Source organism: Aotus nancymaae, unplaced genomic scaffold (genome assembly GCF_030222135.1).
Source record: "Aotus nancymaae isolate 86718 unplaced genomic scaffold, 86718_ANA_hifiasm-v0.15.2.pri h1tg000089l, whole genome shotgun sequence".
NCBI lineage: Eukaryota > Metazoa > Chordata > Mammalia > Primates > Aotidae > Aotus > Aotus nancymaae.
Genome location: NW_026988504.1, coordinates 18,289,556 through 18,312,078, shown reverse-complemented (window position 1 = coordinate 18,312,078; position 22,523 = coordinate 18,289,556). Strand labels below are relative to the sequence as shown.

General features: G+C 45.4%; 1 protein-coding gene across 7 annotated transcripts in view; it reads right to left on the bottom strand.

The window, feature by feature from the left end:
- ICAM2 (intercellular adhesion molecule 2) overlaps nt 1-16,665 on the bottom strand; it is a 29,897-nt gene extending 13,232 nt beyond the window's left edge. For 4 of the 7 annotated variants that reach the window (XM_064369339.1, XM_064369340.1, XM_064369343.1 and 1 more), the window contains exons 1-3: nt 16,583-16,665; nt 14,014-16,045; nt 1,137-1,298 (exon numbers count right to left, since the gene is read on the bottom strand). The gene's annotated coding sequence lies outside the window, so the exon portion shown is untranslated. The other 3 variants (XM_064369341.1, XM_064369342.1, XM_012453894.2) reach the window with 3 other exon arrangements.
- Nucleotides 16,666-22,523: the final 5,858 nt, after the last annotated feature.

Sequence of the window (22,523 nt, the reverse complement as noted above, 5' to 3'; positions counted from 1 at the left end):
GATCCCATGCCAGCAAAGTACTGAGAGCAGGAAACCTCCCTGAAAATCAAGCCAGGGGCTGTGGAGGTGATTCCAGGGGCTGCGACAGCAGGGTGGGAGTGGGGGCATTGCTGTAGTGGAGACTCTGTGTCCTCCACTGAGTCAGAATAATAATAATAACAACAACGGCAACAACAGCAATAACAACATTCACTTACTACAGGTGGGGCAGTGTCATAAGCACTCTATAAATATTAGCCAATTAACGCCTAACTCTGCGAGGCAGGTACTGTTAATGTCCCAATCTTACAGATGGGGAATCCGAGGCACGGCAAGGTTAAATGACTTTGTTCAAGGTCACATACCCAGGAAAAAGTGAAGTCACCATGAATGATGGCTTGCCATGGTGACCGTCAAAGCCCACCTGAGCAGGCGCAAGAGGAGTGGTGGGAGCTGGACTCCCAGGAGACCCTCAAGAGAGAAAAGCAACACAGTGGAGGAAGGTTCTGGGGCCTTCCTCGCTGTGAGGGGCTGGGGGGAGGGAGGTGATCTACCCCTGGAGTGCTCCAAACAGCTTCTGGGAGGCACAGTGCTTGGGAATCCCACCTGCACACACGGTGGGGTTGGCATGATTCCCTCTCCAAGCAAGGCCTCTGCAGCCCAGCGTCCTCCCTTGAACCCACAGGCCCCAGTTCCCACCCCCACCTCCTCCTGTAATGTCTCCCATCCTTCCTGGGCAGGCCCTGCTTGGCTGGGACATACCGGGCATGTGACCATCTATTTGTTAGAAATATTTACTGCATTCTAACCGTTGACACATCAACCTCCCTGTCCCCCACACTGGCCTGTCAACCATGAGGGCAAAAACTGAAACTCATGGACTGGTAAATCCATCTAGTGTAGGACACTGCCTGGCACACAGTAGCTGCTTCATCACTGTTGAATTGGGGGGTGGATGGATGCATGGACTGGTGAACGAATGAGAAAGTCTGTCCTAAACAAGCTGGGGTTGTTTAGGGCAAAGGCTGTGTTTATTTTTAGGTCCTAAGCACCTTTTGGTTTCGTTTGCCCAGCACCTTCTTCCTGCTACTGCTAAAGTCTCTGCTCCCCAAGGCCACAGGCTGACCTGATAATGGAAACAAGACCAATCATGGTACCTTACTCCTCGAGGATGGGCACGTTGAGTTAGGTGTGAGCAGACGTTTTCCTAGGACTTTCTGAACCAGAGCCGGTAGGAACAAGCCCTTCCCTTTCTGGTCCTAATGCTAGACGCACACGAGCCAGCAGCTGTGAGTGCTCGTGCCACACAAGTGAAGAAGCTGAAAGGAAGAAAAGTGAACTCAGTGCGGGAGATACCCTTAATCCAAGATGGAAGGTGATCCAGAATTGCTGCGGGGAAAGTACTGGCTATGAGGCAAGGGGCGGACTCTGGTGGGTGGCGGTCTGGGTTAGGTGGCCGGCAATGACTCTGTGTCCACTCAGGACTCATGTTGCAGAAGTGAAAGAACCTGGCAGGCAGAGATCACAGCGAGCTAAGATCACGCCACTGCACTCCAGTCTGGGTGACAGAGTGAGACTCCATCTCAAAAGAAAAAAAAAGAAGAAAAGAAAAAAGAAGTCTGAAACCAATATCCAACTTCAACTAAGCAGTACGAAAGTTAGACAGAACTAAACCCAAAAGTGACATGTAAGGAACTAAAGATAAAAGCAATCGATCAATCAATCCAACAAAATAAACAAAACAAAGTAAACCCCAAAGTAAAAACAAAAGGTACAAACAAAGATAAGAACAGAAGCCAATCAAACAGAAAACAAAGCCACGGTAGAGAAAAGCTTAAAACCAAGTTAGTTTTGTGAAACAACAGCAACGACAAGAAAACCTAATCAAGTGTGGGCGTGGTGGCTCACGCCAGTGATCCTAGCGCTTTGGGAGGTCGAGGCAGAAGGATCACGTGAGCTCAGGGATTCAAGGCCAGCCTGGGCAACATAGTGAGACGTTGTCTCTCTATGAAAATAAAAAATATTTTCAAAAAAACCCTTCCCCACAAAACTCAATAGAATAGGCAAGTCTCCAGTGAAATTAATACACAAAGAAAAAGAAGGCCTGTGTAAGCATGATTAGGAATGTAAACGGAAACATCAACATGAGATTAGGAAGACAATTACACAAAATCACAGAAACAGAAGATAGAGCAGTAGTTGCCAGGGGGTGCGGGGGAGGGGAAATGAGAGTCCTGTCGATGGGTTATTTTCGGTTTTGCAAGATGACGGAGTTCTGGAGAGGGGTTGGGAAACAGTGAAAACATACGTAACATTAATTACGGAGGTGTACACTTAGAAGTGGTTAATTCGGTACACTTTATGTTATGTGTATTTTACCACAGTGAAAAATAAAGAAGATATAAATAAGTTACGTCACAACATAGGAATCAAAGTAGATCAAGTTTCAGAAAAATATAACTTAACAAACTTATTTAAGAAGAAATAAAAAGCCTAAATGGTTCTATAACTATTAAAGAAATTGAATCAGGCCGGGCATAATGGGTCATACCCGTAATCCCAGCACTTTGAAAGGTGAGGTGGGAGGATCCCTTGAGCCCAAGAGTTCAAGACCAGCCTGGGCAACATGACAAAACCTCGTCTCTGCAAAAAATACAAAAATTAGCCAGGTGTGGTGGCACGCACCTGTGGGCACAACTACTTGGGAGGCTGAGTTAGGAGGATGGATTGAGCCTGGGAGGTTGATGTTGCAGTAAGCTAAGATTATGCCACTGAACTCCAGCCTGGGTAACAAAGTGACATCCTGTCTTCTAGAGAAGAGAAAAGAAAAAAAAAGTAAAGAAGTTGACTCAGCAATGTAAAGATCTTCCCTTGAAGAAAATACCAGGTCCAGATGGTTTTTGCAGAAGTTCAAGTGAGGGTAACTCTTTTTTTAAAAAAAATGTATATATTATTATTAATTTTTGTTTTAGAAATGGAGTTTTGCTATATTGCCCAGGCTAGTCTCGAACTCTTGGGCTCAAGAGATCCTCCTGCCTCAGTCTCTTGAGTAACTGGGACTATAAGAGCACAACACTGTGCCTGGTTAGTAATTCTAATTTTATAAAAGCTCTTTCTGAGAATGGAGAAAATAAAAACATTCATTCTTTCCATGAGGCCAGTGTAAACTTAGTATCTAAACAAGACAAGTACAGGCAGAGAAAGCAACATCAGCGCCAGTTTTACCCATGACTATAAATGCAACAGTTATAAGAAAAATACTAGTAAACCAAATCTGGCAGTGTAAAAAAAAAAAAAAAAAATCACATCCTAGTTGGTGTCATCTCAGGTATGCAAAGATGGTTTAACAAGAGAAGAAATGTTTTAAACATTGTTTATTATGTTGGCAGTAGTAGACTTTGGTGCTCTGTGTCACATCACTTCTTCTCTCTGCCGATTTCAGCTGTCCCTACAGTAGATAATTTTGTGCAAGCCTAGACTCCCTTGAAGCTGCTAGTGCCCCTCCACCTACCCCCAAACTTAGACCAGACTTCTTTTGCTTTTTGCCTCAGGGTCTTCTTCAATGCTTTAGGAACAATTTACTTGCCAGCTAGTGATTCCCAGAAGTGTAGGAGAGTTAAGGTCCCTAGAATGCGATCCTCACCCAAAGGGGGAACAGGAGCCAGTGGATGTACTTTCCAGACTCCTCCTTGCCAGTAGGCAATTCTGGGAGACCGCCTGTAGTTTTATCAGAGGTCTCAGAACAAGCTTCTGATGCCTACTCCTTTAATTGGGCTTTTCCTTCCTTCCTGTCTCGTTTTCCCTGCTCCTTCACTCCTGCTTCCTGGAATCAGCTCTCAAATAACCTATCTGAACCTAAGTCCTTGCTCCAGCCTCTGCTTTGGAACAAAGAATTCTGCTTTAGAGCAAAAGGAGTCCAAACTAAAACTTACGTTAACAGATTTAAAAAGAAAAAACATATGATAAACTCAACAGATTAAAAAAATTGACAACATTCAACACCCTTTTATGATACAAGCACTTAGCGAATTAGAAGAAAATGTCCTTAGCCTGATAAAGAAAACTTACATAAAACTTAGATATTGTTTTCAGTAAGTAAATCTTAGGAGAATTTCCTTTAAAATTAGGAACAGACAAAAATGCCCGTGATTTCTGCCTCTGTTTGACGTTGTACCAAAGGTCTTATACATTGCAGTGAAAGGAAAGGGAAAAGGGAAGGGAAGGAAAAAGGGAAGGGGAGGGGAGGGAAGGAGAAGGGAGGGGAGGGGAGAGGGGAAGGGGGAGGGGAGGGGAAGGGAGGGCAGGGCAGGGCAGGGCAGGGCAGGGCAGGGTGGAAGGAGGGAGGGAGGTAGGGAGGGAGTGAGGGAAGGATGAACAAAACTATCAGTATTTGTATAGGGTATGACTACCTAGGTAGAAAATCCAAAAAGAATCATCAGGTAAGTGATTCAAAGTAATAAGATATTTTAGCAAGGCAACTAGCTAAAAGATCAATTTTCAAAAATCGGTTGCTTTTGTGTATATCAGTAACATACAAAAAAACAATTTTAAAAATACATCATTTACAACAGTCAAAAAGGAACAGCAACAAAGCTAACAAAACCTAGAACTATAAGACCTACAGTAAGAAAATTATAATACTTTATTAAAAAGTATTAAAGACAATTAAATAAATGGAGAGATAACACATGTTCATGGATAGGAAATTCAGTATTATAAAGATGTAAATTCTCTAACTGATCTACAGAGTCAATGAAATTCCAACTAACCTCAATAGAGTTTTTCATGGAAACTGAAAGCTGATGCTAAAGTTTTTATGGAAGAACAAAAGAACAAAGACACCCCTAAAGAAATTGAATAAGGTGAGGGATTTGCTCTGCTAGATATTAAGACTTTCTGTAAAAGTGGTATAGGTATTGGCAAAGTAACTGACAGAACAGAATAAAGAGCCCAGAAATACACTGATGCTTGTATGAAACTTTGATGCATGACAAAGGTGACATAGATCACTAGGTAGAAGAAGGGTCTATTAAATGACACTGGATCAATTGATTAACCATATGGAGAAAAAGGAGAAAAAGGTATCCCTATCTCATATCAAATATAGAAATCAATTCCATTTAGATTAAGGATTTATATGTGAAAGAAAATCTTTATAAGAAAGTATAGGAGAGTATTTCCATGTTCTTAGGGCCAGACCTCAAAATTGCCAATCATAAAATAAACAATTGGTAACTTTGACTAAGACACAAAGAAACATTTCAAAGAAAAGGAAACATGTCTAAAGGAAACGATTCTTTAACTCAAGGGTAGCCAGGGAAATTAAAATTAAAATTACAATGAGACAGATACTATTTTATGTGTATCAGATTGGCAAAAGTTACATCTGGCAAGACCAATTGTTGGAGAGGCCATAGGTCAATAGGCATCAGGAGTTACTAGGTAACTCCTGATGAGAGTGTATATTGGTCTTCTCGGAGATAATTAGGCATTATCTTGTAAACTTAATATTCTCTTTTTTTTTAGATGGAATTTCACTCTTGTTACCCAGGCTGGAGTGCAATGGCGCAATCTCAGCTCACAGCTACCTCTGCCTCCCAGGTTCAAGCGATTCTCCTGCCTCAGCCTCCTGAGTAGCTGAGATTACAGGCATACACTACCATGCCTACCTAATTTTATCTTTTTAGTAGAGAAGAGTTTCTTTATGTTGGTCAGGCTGGTCTCGAACTCTCTACCTTAGGTGATCTGCCTGCCTCGGCCTCCCAAAGTGCTGGGATTACAGGTGTGAGCCACCGCACTGGCCTAATTTTTGTATTTTTAGTAGAGACGGGGTTTCACCATGTTGACAAGGTTAGCCTCGAATTCCTGACCTCATGTGATCCACCCACCTCAGCTCCGCAGGGTGTTGGGATAACAGGCGTGAGCCACTGCACCCGGCCACTGAGTATTCTTAAACCCTGAAATTCACAATTCCATTCTTAGATGTATGCCCTAGAAACACTGTCACACTAAGAACCAGACATGTCCTTGTGTTACTTCTTACTACCTGTGTGGGCAAAACATTTAATCTTAGTACACTATAGCCTCGAACTCCCAGCCTCCCAATTAGTTGAGACTACACTGCCGCTGCCCCCGGCTATGCCTATTTACTTTTATTTTATGAAACAGTTTTATAGCAATAATGTGTGCTAGGCACTGTTATAAATGCTTTAAAATATTAACTTACTTATTTAATCCGCACAAAAACCCTAAGATACTATTATTGATCCCATTTTGCAGATGAGGAAATTGAGGCACAGAAAGATTGTTTTGCTGTTATTATTTTTGTAAAATTTACTAGGTAACACATAAAAAAGCTTATGTAGCTGGGCACAGTGACTCACGCCTATAATCCCAGAACTTTGGGAAGATGAGGCGGGCAGATCACCTGAGGTCAGGAGTTCAAGACCAGCCTGACCAACATGGAAAAACCCCATCTCTACTAAAAATACAAAATTAGCCAGGCATGGTGGTGCATGCTTGTAATCCCAGCTACTCAGGAGGCTGAGGCAGGAGAATCACTTGAACCTGGGAGGCAGAGGTTGCGGTGAGCCAAGATCGCACCACTGTACTCCAGCCTGGACCACAAGAGCAAGACTCCGCCTCAAAGGAAAAAAGAAAGCGTATGTAACATACATATACATCATACTGCACAGTAATATACCAAACACCCCTGCAGCTGCCACTCAACACAAGGATGGAATACCACCAAATTACAAATACCTCTTATCTACTTTTATGCTACTTGCCTCCCACCCACAGCCACTCTCTGGAATTTTGTGTTTATTGTTCTCTTGATTATTTTAAAGTGTTTTATTACATATGCATATCTATTTATTTATTTACTAAGATGGGGTCACAATATATCTTTTTGTATTTTTAGTAGAGACAGGGTTTCTCCATGTCGGTCAGGCTGGTCTCGAACTCCCAAGAGTTATTTTACAAAAATAATAACAGGGAAAAAGGACCTCTCTACATGCCTAGAAAGAGGAGACTATATGGGAATGTGAGCCATGGGTTAGGAAAGACCCCCTCGAACCGAGGTAGGTGGGACGTGACTGGCTGGGGAGAATGGGGACTGTCGCTTCCCCTGTGCCTCAGCTCAGACGGCCCAGATCATCGCCCACGTGGGCCCCTAAATCAGCAGGCAGCCCCACATTTCTACATCGGCCACCCAGATGGCAGAGCAGGAGAGGAAGGAGCGAAGGGAGACAAAACAGGAGAGGCGCACCAGGGCACCTGTGTGAGCTCAGAGACTCACCAGCGCAGGAGCTTCACGGAGCTCGGGACGTGGAGCCAGAGGAGCACTGGGGATCCCCAGCCCCTACCCTTACCAGGGGAAGACTGAGGCCCAGAGAGGGGAACGGACTGGAACTCAGACCTTGACACTGCCAAAATTCTTCCCATACCTCCAAGCTTCTTTGGAGGGAAAGTGAGAAGCTCGACCTTACCCCTGTGGGCTCCAATGAGAGCAGCTCCGGAATCCCGGGCAGGAAATTAGTGACAAAGTAACAAGGTGCACGTTTCACGGCTGCCCAGTTCAGGGCTTGTTATTCAGGCTTCTCCTCCCCCCACCAGAAGTGACGTGCTTCCTGTGCCCAGGCTCCCCCCTAAACTAGCCTCATTTAGCTCCACTCCTGCCCCACCTTTTTCTTTTTTAATTGTGGTAAAATTTACACAACATTTACCATTTTAACTTTTTTTTTTAAGACTGAGTCTCAGTCACCCAGGCTGGAGTGCAGTGGTGCGATCTCAGCTCACTGAACCTCCAAGGTTCATGTGGTTCTCATGCCTCAGCCCACTGAGTAACTGGGACTACAGGTGCCTGCCACCACGCCTGGCTAGTTTTTGTATTTTTAGTAGAGACGGGGTTTTCCCATGTTGGCCAGGCTGGTCTCAAACTCTTGACCTCAAGTGATCTGCCTGCCTTGGCCTCCCAAAGTGCTGGGATTACAGGTGAGAGCCACCGGGCTTGGCCAATCCTTTGTTGTTTTTAAGACAGAGTCTTGCTTTTGTCACCCAGGCTGGAGTGTAGTGCCACTATCACAGTTCACTGCAGGCTCCAACTTCTGAGGAGGGAGCTCAAGTGACCCTCCCTCTTCAGCTTCCCAAGTGACTGGGACCATAAGTGTGCAGCCACCAGGCTCAGCCAATTTCTGTAGTTCTTGCAGAGCCAGTCTTGCTTATGTTACCCAGCCTGGTCTCAAACTCTTGAGTTCAAGCAATGCTTCCACCTCAGCCTCCCAAATGCTGGGAATGAGCCACCATGCTCAGTCCATTTTAATTATTTTTAAGTGTACAGTCTGGGGCACTAAGTACATTCAAACTGTTCTGCAATCATCACCACCATCCATCTCTGGAGTGTTTTCTTTTTCTTTTCTTTTTTTTTGAGACTGAGTTTCACTTTGTTGCCCAGGCTGGAGTGCAGTGGCGTAATCTTGGCTCACTGCAACCTCTGCCTCCCTCATTCAAGTGATTCTCCTGCCTCAGCTTCCTGAGTAGCTGGGATTATAGGCACACACCACCTGGCTAATTTTTTATTTTTAGTAGAGAGAGGGTTTCCCCATGTTGGCCAGGCTGGTCTCGAACTCCTGACCTCAAGTGATCTGCCCTCCTCGGCCTCCCAAAATGCTGGGATTACAGGCATGAACCACCGCACTTGGCCAGAACTGCCTTCCTTTTGAAGGCTGAGTAATACCCTATTGTGCGTGTGTGCCGCATTCTGATCATCCATTCACATGTTGACGGGCACCTGCATTGCTTCCACCTCTGCCTATTGTGAATAGTGCTTCTATCAACAGGGTTGTACAAATACCTGTTTGAGAACCTGCCTTCAATTCTCTGGGGTATGTACCCAGAAGTGGAAATGCTGGATCATAATGGTAAAATATACAAAACAAAATTTACCATTTTAATCTATTTTCTTTTGTTTATTATTATTTTTGGGCTTGGTAGATCACACTTGTAAATCCAGTACTTTAGGAGGCTGAGGTGGGAGGATTGCTTGAGCCTAGAACTTCAAGACCAGCCTGGGAAACAAAGTGAGACTCCATCTCTACAATAAATAAATAAATAAAAAGGTAATTTTGTTTAATTTTTGAGGACTCGCCATCCTGTTTTCCTTACTCCTTCCTTTGATGTGCCATTTCTATATTCACTGGGGCCTTCTGTGAATGAGGCAGTTCCAGGACAAGCTGCCTTCTGGTTCCCAATGTGAGACAGGCTGAGATCACAGAGGTGAGCCTTCCCTGGCTGTGACTGTCACTCCACAAAAGCCTCTTATTAGAGACTAAGAGCCATCACTTCCTCAAATCTTATCAGACCTACCACGTCGCCTAGCAATTTTAGAAAAATTGCTCTAAAAGAGTGACTTTGTACAAGCAAGCAGAAAGTATGAACGCTGGCCATCTATGCAACTTTTGGCAATCCAGGTGCTAGATCCACCCAGAACTTGCAGATTACCCCGTGTACCCACTTTGAGAGCTGCACACACAGTCCTGCTGTTGAGACCACTTCCCATACTTCCTCAGGCATCATTCGGGCCAAACCCCACTCTGCAAACCTCCTCCCTCAACTTCGTGGCTTCTGAGCAGATCACTTTCCATTTATTTATTTTTCTTCATTGCTTGGTTTCTGGCACATTCCTCTTGGAACTGCCAAGATCATGCTAAGTAAATACTTTTTAATGTAAGCCAGCGGCTTGGTCTTATAAGACACATATTTTATAGCAAGGGTTCTCAAACTTGAACGTGTGTGAGGATCACTGGGGGGCTTGCTGCAACAGCCCACTGGGCCCCATCCCTAGAGTTTCTGAATAGTAGGTCTGGAGGAAGGCCTGAGAATTTTCTGCATTTCTAATAAGTTCCCAAGTAATGCTGCTGCTGGTGGTACCAGCATCACCTGGGAACTTCATAGAAAGGAGGACCACACTGTTTTAGCAAAATGAGAAAGTGTTCTCAATTTACATAGTATCCAGCTAATCAAAATCACAAGTAGAAATCAGAGGCATCACCGGCCTATAGACTAACAGATTGTGAGCTCTGTCTGGCAGCGTGGAATGATAAAGATCTGTGTCTGGATCTCTGTTGAGCCCCCTGCTGGCTGTGTGACCTTAGGCAAGTTGGGTAACCTCTCTGAGCTTCAGTTTGTTTATCTGCAAAATGAGGTAATAATAGCCAACGTTCGTGACATGCTTACTACGTATGCCACACACTGATCTAAGCACTTTACAGGTATCATCACGTTTCATCCTCATAACAAGCCTCTGAGTAGATACTGCTGTTATTCCTCTTGCAGATGAAGAAACTGAGACATGGTAGATTCGCTGGCGAGCAGTAACTGGCACACAGCCAGCAATCCGGGCAGTTGGGACTACATGTCTAAGCTTTCATCCCAGAAAGCCCCTCTCGCCCCCTTCAGATCCCCCATTGAAGGGCTTCTGAGAGGAAAGCATGATGATTTGTAAAACACTGGCCGATAGCGTGGTACACAGAAGCCCTCAAAAAAGTTCGTGGTTATTGTGAGTTGGTGCCTGGACATCCACCTATCTGTGTCCTTGTACTCGTGCCCAAGGACACCCCAGCACATGTGTTGACTACTGCACAGACCCACAGAATATCAGACCCCAAGATCATGCCGGGAGGGGGCTGTCCATATTATATGTTCATTCTTGGATCCTTGGATGGGACCAGGTTGTGAATACGCATCACAGAAAATTTATCGGCGAGTGAGGAATTGAGTTGTTTACAAAATCAAGCCCTTGCCTTCTTCCTAGACCTCAGCCTCATCTCATCAGCGCCCCCTGCGGAGTAGGAGGCCGTGGACATGCAGAATGCTGAGGCTCGAGAGGATCAGAGACTGCACCGTGCACCACCTAGTGGCCAAAGTGAGCAGGTACCCTAAAAGGCACGATGCCCTGTAATCTGCGGTAAATCATATTCCTTGCAATTCCGCAATCGCAAGTAGATTTGGAATGGGCTGGGATCCTGCGACACTATTTATAAGGAGGGCGGTCTATGTAGATGCACTAATTTGAGGGAGGGAGAGGCTGGGACGGTCTCTGTGGAGAAGAGATGTCTTCTCTCTGGAAATCTTGGACTCGAAGGTACCTGCCAGCTGCCATTTTTCTTGCTCTAAGCTTTACTGCAAAGGAGAGAATAAAACTGAGATGCCTTACTAGGAACTCAGGTGGGAAAATAAATGGTTTCCTTAGGAAAGATGCCAGAGGCAGCGAGCTGAGGCAAAGTCCAAGAGAGTTGAGGTGTGTGTGTTTTTTTGTTTGTTTGTGGACAGAGTTTTGCTCTTGTCACCCAGGCTGGAGTGCATTGGCACAATCTTGGCTCACTGCAACCTCTGCCTCCTGGATTCAAGTGATTCTCCTGCCTCAGCCTCCTGAGTAACTGGAACTACAGGAGCCTACCACCACGCCCAGCTAATTTTTGTATTTCTGGTAGAGATGGGGTTTCACCATGTTGACCAGGCTGGTCTCGAACTCCTGACCTCAGGTGATCCACCCACCTCAGCCTCCCAAAGTGCTGGGATTACAGGCATGAGCCACTGTGCCCAGCTTAAATGAGGTGTTGTTTTTGTTTTTTTAAATCAATTTGCTACTACCAGGCATTTGTTTTTTAAAATGGCTGTAGGTATATATCTTTCTGCAAATATTGCCATGTGGCATTCTGGGCAACCTGGCGTCTGACCCCCTCCTTAGGAAGTGTGTTAGGGGTGTGACCACATTCTGCTATGGAAGTGCACAGGGCCAGACACCCACTCTCCCAGCCTCCTTTTCCCGTCCCTGATTACCCATGCTTGACTGGGAATCAGGGAAGGACTACACAAAGCAGCAGAGACCAGGATGGCCTTTGCAGCTGTGTCCAGAGGTGATGGTTGGCTGTGGCATCTGGACCCAGCAGGGCCTTTAGTTCTGGGATGTGATCCAGCCTCCCTTTGACTCCACTGCTATGCAGACTCTCCTCTCTGCTGGCCTGAGCACTTGAGTGCCAAGGACTGCCGAACTTCTGTTGGTGTTTAAAACAGTGGCAGCAGCTGATAAGGTCAAGGCCTCAGCCACCTCCTGGGACCAGTTACCCCTGATGAGGGAGCGGCTTCCCCCCCATCAACATCCCCATCAGAATCCAGAGGCGAGTTAGCCCACTCATATGAATAGCCCTGGGTCTCCTCAGCCTGACTTCAGCCCCTGAGCTCTCTCTCATCCACATTCAGCTCAGCATTTCCCTTTGTTCCCAACACTCCCCATTTGTCCTCTGCAGCCTGTTTTCCTGGAGAGTTTACCCTCATTCCTCACCTCTTCACAGACCCTGCCTCCATGTCCTTACCCCAGTGCAGCCTGGTCCTTCTCTGAGGATACCTCTCTCTCCTCGTTCATTCCTCCTGAGCAGGGGCTTCCTGTTTCTTGCTTGGGAGGACCAGAGTAGGCCCTGGGTACAGGCTGGCTCCCTATGGCTTCAGTGTTCCAGAAGGAAGCCCACCACTCTTGTGGGCTGCTCCTCAGGTGGGTGGATCACCTGAGGTCAGGAGTTTGAGACCAGCCTGGCCAACATGACGAAACCCCGTCTCTAATAAAAATACAAAAATTAGCTGGGTGTGGTGGTGTGCACCTATAGTCCCAGCTACTCAGGAGGCTGAGGCAAAAGAATCGCTTGAACCCGGGAGGTGGAGGTTGCAGTGAGCCAAGATCGCGCCACTGCACTCCAGTCTGGGTGACAGAGCAAGTCTCTGTCTAAAATAATAATAATCATAAAAGAAAACCTACCTGCAACTTGGAAAAGAGAGATCAAGAAAAACAAAAATGACCCCCGAGGATACAGAGATAATACAGGGAATGGAAGAACACTTAAAACAAGACAAGTCTACCTAGGATTCTCCAATACTACTTTCCGTATAAGAAAGAGACAGGGATCAAGAACCCTTGAAAATTAAACCTGATTGCAGAGAACAAAAAAAATGTCTTAGAAAGTTTGGAAAACAAAACCAGGAAAATTTCCCAGAAGGAACAAACATCGGAGAATGGAGTATAAGAAACAAAAGGTAAGTGACCTGGAAGATCAATTCCAGACTTCCAATACTCTCCTGTTAAAGCTTCCAGAAAATAAACATACAGGGGACGCAATTATCAAAAAATTACACAAGCACATTTTTCATAGCAAAGGACCCAAGACTTTGGATTAAAAGGGCTCACCTAGTGTCCAGTACAAAGACCCATGCCTAGACAAGTCACTGCAAACAAGCACGATGAAATAGTCCCCAAGGCTCCCATGGAACACACTGATTTACTGACTCGCCTGGGGGTGGGGATGGGTGCTAGTGGTCCCCACCTGAGGACTTGGCCACATTCCCTCGGGGAGCCAGTCACTAAGGAAACCAAGAGCTCTCAGATGAACTCCGATGCCGTAACTCCACCCTGCTGTGAAGTTAGCTTTTTTTTTTTTTTTTTTTTAATTTTACTTTAAGTTCCGTGATACATGTGCAGAACGGGCAGGTTACATAGGTATCCATGTGCCATGGTCGTTTGCTACACCTATCAACCTGTCATCTAGGTTTTAAGCCCTATATGCATTAGGTATTTGTCCTAATGCTCTCCCTCCCCTTGCCCCCTACCCCGCAGTGTGTGATGTTCCCCTCCCTGTGTCCATATGTTCTCATTGTTTGACTCCCACTTATGAGTGAGAACATGCAGTGTTTGGTTTTCTTCTCCTGTGTTAGTTTGCTGAGGATGATGGCTTCCAGCTTCATCCATGTCCCTGCAAAGGACAGGATCTCATTCTCTTTTATGGCTGTATAGTATTCCATGGTCCATATATGCCACATTTTCTTTATCCAGTCTAGAATATCAGCTCTTTCTTAGTCCCAGGAACTGGCTTGTGGAAACCAGGGTTTTGAAAAAGCATATATCATATCATTCAAATTTGGATTCAGAAAATGATGTACGTTCATTTTCATGGGTCAAAGACATAGCAAAACATGAACCATGACTACCTTGTGAACTTCTTTTCTGGAAGATGCACTGTGGCCTCCATCAGTGGTTCTCCAACTTGGGCTGTCAGAGCAAGACTCCAGCTAAAAAAATAATAATAATATTAAAAGAAAACCTGCAACTTGGAAAAGAGAGATCAAGATAAACAAAAATGAACTCTGAGGATACAGAGATAATACAGGGAATGGAAGAACACTTAAAACAAGACAAGTCTTGTCAGGATCTCCTGGAGGCGAAGGAAGGCAGAGGCCTGTTTAGCAACTTCCAAAAGTGATTCTGACATGCCCAAAGTTTGAAAACCACTGGTGTGGCTAAAAGCACTAAAAAATAGACACAAACAAAAAGCCCTGGGCTTCGCTATTCTGGTTACAGCGACTCTCATAAGAGGCTTCCTTTTCAACCAGCATTTTCCCCACTCTGCCACATCGAGAGGCCAACATGCGTCACCCATGGCAGGGGAGGAGCAGGTGTGCTAAGCAGTAGCTGTGGTTTTAAAATGTTTTTCTTTTCACCATCAACCTTCTTTATCCCTCAGTTTCTTTCCTCTGCAGCCCCGGAGGTAGGAAGTGGGCCGTTCTTACATTGCTGTAAAGGAATATCTCAGACTGAGTAATTTATAAGAAAGAGGTTTCATTGGCTCACGGTCCTACAGGCTGTACAGGAAGCGCATTAGCATCTGCTTCTGGGGAGGCCTCAGGAAGCTCCCGATCATGGCAGAAGGCGAATGGGGAGCAGATGCATCAAACGGTGAAAGCAGGAGGAAGAGGAGCAGGAGGTGTCACACACTTTTTTTTCTTGAGGCGGAGTCCTGCTCTGTCACCCAAACTGGAGTGCAGTGGCACGATCTTGGCTCACTGTAAGTCTGCCACCGTTTTGAAAATGCAAAAAGGAGATTCTACTCACTGGCATCCACTACCCTACAACAAACTTAGGGGCAGCAAAGGGGGCGTGTCTGAGGGTCAAGAGGTGGATCATTTACACCAGGCCCTGTGAAACATGGAGCTGGGGATCTTCCCCTCAATTCTGTGAGGCTTGAGAGCCGATGTGGTTTGGATTGGCATCCTGCCGAAACCTCATGGTGAAGTGGAATCCCAGTGTTGGAGGTAGGGCCTGGTGGGAGGTGACTGGGTCATGGGGATGGGTTTCTCATGAATGATTTAGTACCACTCCCCGTTACGGTCCTCAAGATAGTGGGTGAGTTCTTACGAGAGCCAGTTTAAAAGTGTGTGGCACCGGCTGGCACAGTGGCTCATGCCTGTAATCCCAGCACTTTGGGAGGCCGAGGCAGGCAGATCACCTGAGGTTAGGAGGCCAAGACCAGCCTGGCCAATATGGTGAAACCCTGTCTCTACTAAAAATACAAAAATTAGCTGGGCCTGGTGGTGGGTACCTGTAATCCCAGCTACTCGGGAGGCTGAAGCAGGAGAATCGCTTGAGCCCAGGAGGCAGAGGTTGCAGTAAGCCAAGATTGAGCCACTGTACTCCAGCCTGAGCGATAGAACAAGACTCCGTCTCAAAAAAAAAAAAACATAAGGACAGCTGGTGGGCACTCTCTTCTCTGCCTCCTTGGAACATGTGAAATCCCCCCTTTTAGCTCACCAGTGGGACAAACAGTTCCATGATGCCCGTTCCCAAGAACCTCTCTGCAGTGACAGGCGCTTCCCTTCACACTGTCTACTAATGTGTTAGTCAAATGGCTCAGTTGTGCTGTGGAGTCAACCCAGGCATCTCAGGCTTAACAAGGGGATTTTTAACCCGTGGGAAGTCCCTTCTGAGTCGAGTGACTTCCCCGGTCAGCTGCCTTCTATGTGGTGTCCCCGTGATTCAGGCTGCTTTCTTTCTGTACCATCTCAGTAAATGGCCTCCACAGTCGGCAATCACTGAATCCAAGGGAGAAGGTGCTGGAGGATCGTGTTCTGCTTCTCCAGGCTTTGGCTCAGAAACAACACATGTCGCTTCCACTCCCATTGGCCAGAATTAGTCCCATGGCCCCAACCTAACCGCAATGGCGGCTGGGAGTGCTGTCAGGAATTCCTGAGTACCGAGAAAGAGGAAAATGCAAAAAGGTCTGGTGAAATATAGCATTATCTTTGCCATAACAAACATCTTTCTTTGTTGATTTTTTAAAATCAAAGGCAATACGTGTAGATAAAAGTGTTATCTCCTCTTGGAGAATATTTTGCTGGCATGTTAAAGGCCTCTGAAAAGTCTGGCAGTAAAAACTTTTATTTAATCTGGCATTTCCCAGATTGGTGTTTGAGCCCTTTTAAACAATTTAATAGCTCTTGGAACCAATATTCTGAGGCATAAACTTTCGGAAATTGCCCTAAATGAGTCAACTGGTGAGTCCAAATCTTTGGGGGAAATAATGATGATCAAAGAGATGAGTAATTTGTTCTACAACAGTAGGGGATGGCCGGGCACAGCAGCTCATGTCTGTAATCTCAACACTTTGGGAGTCTGAGGTGGGCGGATCACCTGAAGTCAAGAGTTCAAGACCAGCCTGGCCAACATGGTGAAACCCCATCTCTACTAAATATACACAAATTAGCTAGGCATGGTGGTGGGTACCTGTAATCCCAGCTACTAGGGAGGCTGAGGCAGGAGAATCTCAAGAACCCGGGAGGTGGAAGTTGCAGTGAGCAGAGATCGTGCCATCACACTCCAGCCTAGGCAACAGAGCAAGACTCCACCTCAAAAACAAACAAACAAACAACAAAAGTAGGGGATGAATGAGACCTGGGGCTGAGAGAGGGAGAGGATAACACTGGGGGAAATTTTCCCGAGATGGGAAATGCCTGGGAAGCAATGACTGGCCCAGAGCGGAAGGTGATTCAGCCCAGGCCACAAACAGTAGGGCCCTGGGGCAGATGCAGCTATAAACCGGGAGAGTTGGAGCACCCGATGTCAAGAGTTGGGAGGTTCTTTCAGTGCCAACTCATAGGCCTGCGTAGCTAGAGGAATCTTAGGACTCAAACTGCCTTCTTCATTTTATAGACAAGAGTAGGGGCTTAGAAAAATGTAGTGTTTTTTTTCTTCAAGTAATTCATATTCATGAAAGACAATCTGGACTAAGTACAAAGTTTAAAAAAAAAACAACCCACCATATTCCGGCCAGGTGCCATGGTTCATGCCTCTAATTCCAGCACTTCAGGAGGCCGACACAGGTAGATCGCTTGGGCCAGAAGTTTGAGACCAGCCTGGTCAACAGAATGAGACTCCATCTCTAAAAGAGAATTTAAAAATTAGCTGGGCTTGGTGGCACATGCCTATAGTCCCAGCTACTCAGGAGGCTGAGGTGGGAGGATCATCTGAACCCGGGAAATTGAGGATGTAGTAAGCTGCGATCCCACCACTGCAGTCCACCCTAGGAGGGCAACTGAGCAAGATCTTGTCTCAAAAAATATATAAACAAAAACATATTCCATCTTGTAAAGTGATTTATTCTGGAGTAGACAACTGCCACCAGGTGGCACCAAACCTAGCTGGCCTGGGCTGATGGAGCATCCCAGCTGTGCAGGCTCTCCAAAGCCACTTTAACCTCAAAATAAGGCAGGTCCGCACATCATACGGTTGTATTTCTGGACCCCACTTACAGGTTATGAAAAGATTTTACCATTTATTTGATCGGTCTTGCTAATTGTGCTGTACAAATCTTCCATATCTTAAATTTTGAGGGGTCTATTTGATTAGTGAGAAAGATGGTTAAAATACCATCGTTGACAATTTTTCCTTGTAGTTCAGTTTTGGGCTTATATATTTTGAAGCTATGTTGTTAGGTGTTTAAGGGTTCACTCCTGATAGTCAATTATTCTTTTGATCAAAATGAAATATACTTTTCTGTCCCATTTGATCCTTTTCTCTTTAAATTATATAGAATCTGTCTACAGCCATAGCACTCTGAATGTGCCTGATCTTGTCTGAATTCTACAGAATCTGATTGGTATTGCTAAACCAGCATTTTGTTAACATTTGTTTAATGTATCTTTTTCTATGTCTTTATGTTTTTTAAAAAAATTTTGAGACAGGGTCTCACTCTGTTGCCCAGGCTGGAATGCAGTGGCACAGTCATGGCTCACAGCAGCCTGGGCCTCCCCGGGCTCATGTGATCCTCTCATCTCAACCTCACAAGCAGCTAGGACTACAGGTGCACACCACCACACCCCTAATTGTATTTTTTTGTAGAGACGACGTCTCCCCATGTTGCCCAGGCTGGTCTTGAACTCCTGGGCTCAAGCAATCCACCCACCTTGGCCTCCCAAAGTGCTGGGATTACAAATGTGAACCACTGTGTCTGGCCCATGCTGTCTTAATTATAATATTATAGCATTTGGAAGGATAATGCCCTAATAATATTATTCTTCAGAGCTCTCCCAGTCATTGGTCATTGTTCTTTATGCAGTTCCACAAGAAACCTATTTAGATTTTTACTGAAGTCACGTATGACATCTTTACAGTGTTGAGCTTTCCTGTCCCTGTTTTTTTTGTTTTTTTTTGTGTGTGTTTTTTTTTAAGCAGGATCTCACTCTGTCACTCATGCTGGAGTGCAGTGGCCTGATCACAGCTCACTGCAGCCTTCACCTCTTGGCTTACACAATCCTCCCACCTTGGCCGCCAGAATAGCGGGGACTACAGGCGCACACCACCACGCCCAGCTAATTTTTGTATTTTTTTTTTTAGATGGAGCTTCATTCTTGTTGCCCAGGTTGGAGTGCGGTGGCATGATCTTGGCTCACTGCAACCTCTGCCTTTGGGTTTCAAGTGATGTTCCTGCCTCAGCCTCCCGAGTAGCTGGGATTACAGGCACGCAACACCATGCCTGGCCAATTTTTGTATTTTTAGTAGAGACGGGGTTTCACCATGTTGGCCAGGCTGGTATCCAACTCCTGACCTTGTGATCCACCCACCTTGGCCTTCCAAAGTGCTGGGATTACAGGCGTGAGCCACGTGCCTGGCCTAATTTTTATATTTTGTTTTAGAGATGGGAGTCTTGCCATGTTGCCCAGGTTGATCTTGAACTCCTGGGCTCAAGCACTCTGCCTGCCTCGGCCTCCCAAAGTGTTAGGATTACAGGCATGAGCCACTGGACCCAGCCTATTGACCCATCATTTGTAATATCTAAAGACTGAGAACCTAAACCTCTATTACTAAGGGATGGGTGAGTAAATTATATATTCATACAAAGAGATACTAGACAATGTGAAAAAATATTAGCACCTATGTGCTGATACGGAAAGATGCTTCAAGATATATTGCTAAGGTACACAATAAAAAGATATATACAGCCAGGCACAGTGGCTCACACCTATAATCCCAGCATTTTGGGAGGCCGAGGCATGTGGATCATGAGGTCAGGAGGTTGAGATCATCCTGGCTAACATGGTGAAACTATCTCTACTAAAAATACAAAAAATTAGCCAGGTATGGTGGTGGGCGCCTGTAATCCCAGCTACTCAGGAGGCTGAGGCAGGAGAATTGATTGAACCCAGGAGGCAGAGGTTGCAGTCAGCTGAGATCATGCCACCGCACTCCAGCCTGGGTGACAGAGCTGACTCAGTCTCATGTTCACAATCATCTTACTGATAATAGCTACAACTGATCATTCAAATGTCCACCAACATGTAAAGTATGGTGTATTCATATAATGAAATGCTACACAACAAAGAACAAATAACTAATATACCCAATTACATGGATGATCTCAAACAATATTGAGTCAAAGAAGTCAGACACAAAGAGAACACAGTGCATGGTTCCATTTCTATGAAGAGTAAGAGGAGGTAGATTGAATCTATGGTGATGGTAGCCAGAGGGGTGTTACCTCCTGGGGAATGGGGAGATGTGTCTGGACTGAAAGGGGCAAAAGAGGACCTCCTGGGGAGGTGGAAATGCTCCATGTCTAGATCTGGAAGGTGGTTATACTGGCTCTTATAATGTACGTAAAAAATTGCCTAATTGCATTTTTGGCGATTTAAGATCTATGCATTTTACTGTATGCAAATTATATCTTAATTTTTCTTTCCTTTTTTTTTTTTTTTTTGGAGACAGGGTCTGGCTTTGTTACCCAGGCTCAAGTGATCCTCCCACCTCACTCTCCCAAGTAGTTGGGCCTACAGGTGCGCGCCACCACGCTCAGCTAATTTTTGTATTTTTAGTAGAGACAGGTTTCACCATGTTGGCCAGGATGCTGCTCTCGATCTCTCGTCTTCATGATCCTCCCACCTTGGCCTCCCAAAGTGCTGGGATTACAGGGGTGAGCCACCTCACCCAGCTCCCAATTTTTCATTTTTTCCAAGAGACAGGCTTTCACTATGTTGCCCAGGCTGGCCTTGAACTTCTGGGCTCAAGTGACCCTCTTGCCTCATCCTCTAGAGTACCTGGGACTACAGGTGTGTGCCACCATACCCGGCTTTATACCTTAACTTTGAAAAAGGCATATTGCTAAAAAGAGAGAAAAACAAACAAGATTCAGACTAGTGTGCTAGTAAGTGCATTAAAAAATGGGAGAAAGACTATAAAATCAAATATCTTACCAATAAGTGCAGAGTAGTAAAAAATAAAAAAGAAAGAAAGAATATAAAGTCATGTTCGCTTAAACGACGACCGTAAGGTTACCCTCGAGTCTAAAGGACTGACCAGAAGGGTCCAGGGAGGGGAGAGAGAGGCTTTTCACCTTTTTATCGTTTTGGACTTTTGAATCCTAAGCAAAAATTACTCATTCAAACAATTTTAGAAGTTTAAATTGAGAAAGAATCCAGCCTGAGAACTGCTGTACTTGAAAAGGTGAGTTCATGCCATTTACTTCTGTCATTTGAAATTTTCCTCAATCCTATATTTGTACTTCTCATTTACCAGGTTTTTCCCCCTTTCATATGCTTAGTGGATTGAATTTTGTTATTCCATTCCCCACCTGGGCCCAGTAATTTGAAAGGTTCTGTCTGTCCTGCGGTCACCCCCACTTAACCCGCCTACTTAAGCTCATTGTTTCACCATGTCTAGAGTTGGCCATTATCTATAACTTCCCATCAAGAAGGTCAAGAGCCCTTGCAGACATCTGCCTTCTACTCTTTCCTTCAGCATCCCTCTCCCTATATATTTTGGAATTTTAGACTCAAATTTGGCAGGGAGAAGGTTTTAAAGAGAAATTAATGGAAATACTTAATTTTAAATAATTTTACTAGGCGAGGTGGCTCCCGCCTCTAATCTCAGAGATTTAGGAGACCAAGGTGGGAGGATCACTTGAGCCCAGGAGTTTGAGACCCTATTTCTACAAAAAAAAAAAAAAAAAAAATTAGCCAGGTGTGGTACCATACATCTGTAATCCAAGCTACTTGGGAGGCTGAGGCAGGAGGATCATTTGAGCCCAGGAGTTCGAGGCTGCAGTGAGCTATAACTGGGCCACTGTACTCTAGACTGGGTGACACAGCAAGATTGTCTCTAAAATAAACAAACTTTTATACTTACCATCGTGGGTCTTAGTACCCCATTACCTTCTCCTGAATTCCTTTTTATTATATATCTACCAGTAATTCCTTTGTTGTAGGTTTGTGGGTGGTAATCTTTTTAAATTATTTTATACTGTATTTGAAAATGTCGGCCAAGCATGGTGGCTTATGCCTCTAATTCCAGCACTTTGGGAGGCCAAGGTTGGAGGATCGCTTGTGCTCAGGAGTTTGAGACCAGCCTGGGCAACATAAGTGAGACCCCTGTCTCTACAAAAAAAAATTTTTAAAAATTAGCTGGGCATGGTGGCACTCACCTGTAGTCCCAGTTACTCAGGAGGCTGAAACAGGAGGATCGCTTAAGCCCAGGGTCTTGGAAAGAGTCCACATCCTGGCCTTTTCAGCTCCATGGCCTCATCCTCTTCCTTTCTGCAACCAATCAGACGTTTTGCACAGGACTGTGACCTTTGTAACTTCCCTTAAGCCTCTGGTTGGCTGCTGTCTGCAACCAACTGATTGCAGGCTACCACTTCATTTACATGAGGTGGGCATGAAGTAGCCAGTGGGAAACTTCCAGCGGGAATTTGGACCCAAGATTCTGTATCTGGGCCTTGAGCCGCTGCTCAGTCCGCTCCCACACTGTGGAGTGTACTTTTGTTTTCAATAAATCCCTTTTATTCTTTTGTTGCTTCATTCTTTCTTTGCTTTTCTGGGCGTTTTGTCCAATTATTTGTTCAAAACACCAAGAACCTGGGCAACTTGCAGTCACAACCCTCTACGGGTGACACAATGACACCTCGCCGCTCATTTTTTTGCCCTTGGAGTTGGCTGTGTCCAAGACTCTGCACCTCAGAGGTGTGTGTCCAGCGGTCACTCCTGGGGCCCTGTGAGGCGTGAGGGGAGCAGGATGGGATGGTAGTGAGTGGAGCCTGCAGAGGGCAGGAGCCAGCCTGGATGCAGCCCCTGCTAAGCTGTCCTGGGGCAGGGGGGGCCCTTGGGGTCCTCCCTTGTAAGCTGCCCCTGGCCTGGTGCTGCAAAAGCAAGTGGACCCTCATCTGACTTCTCCATAG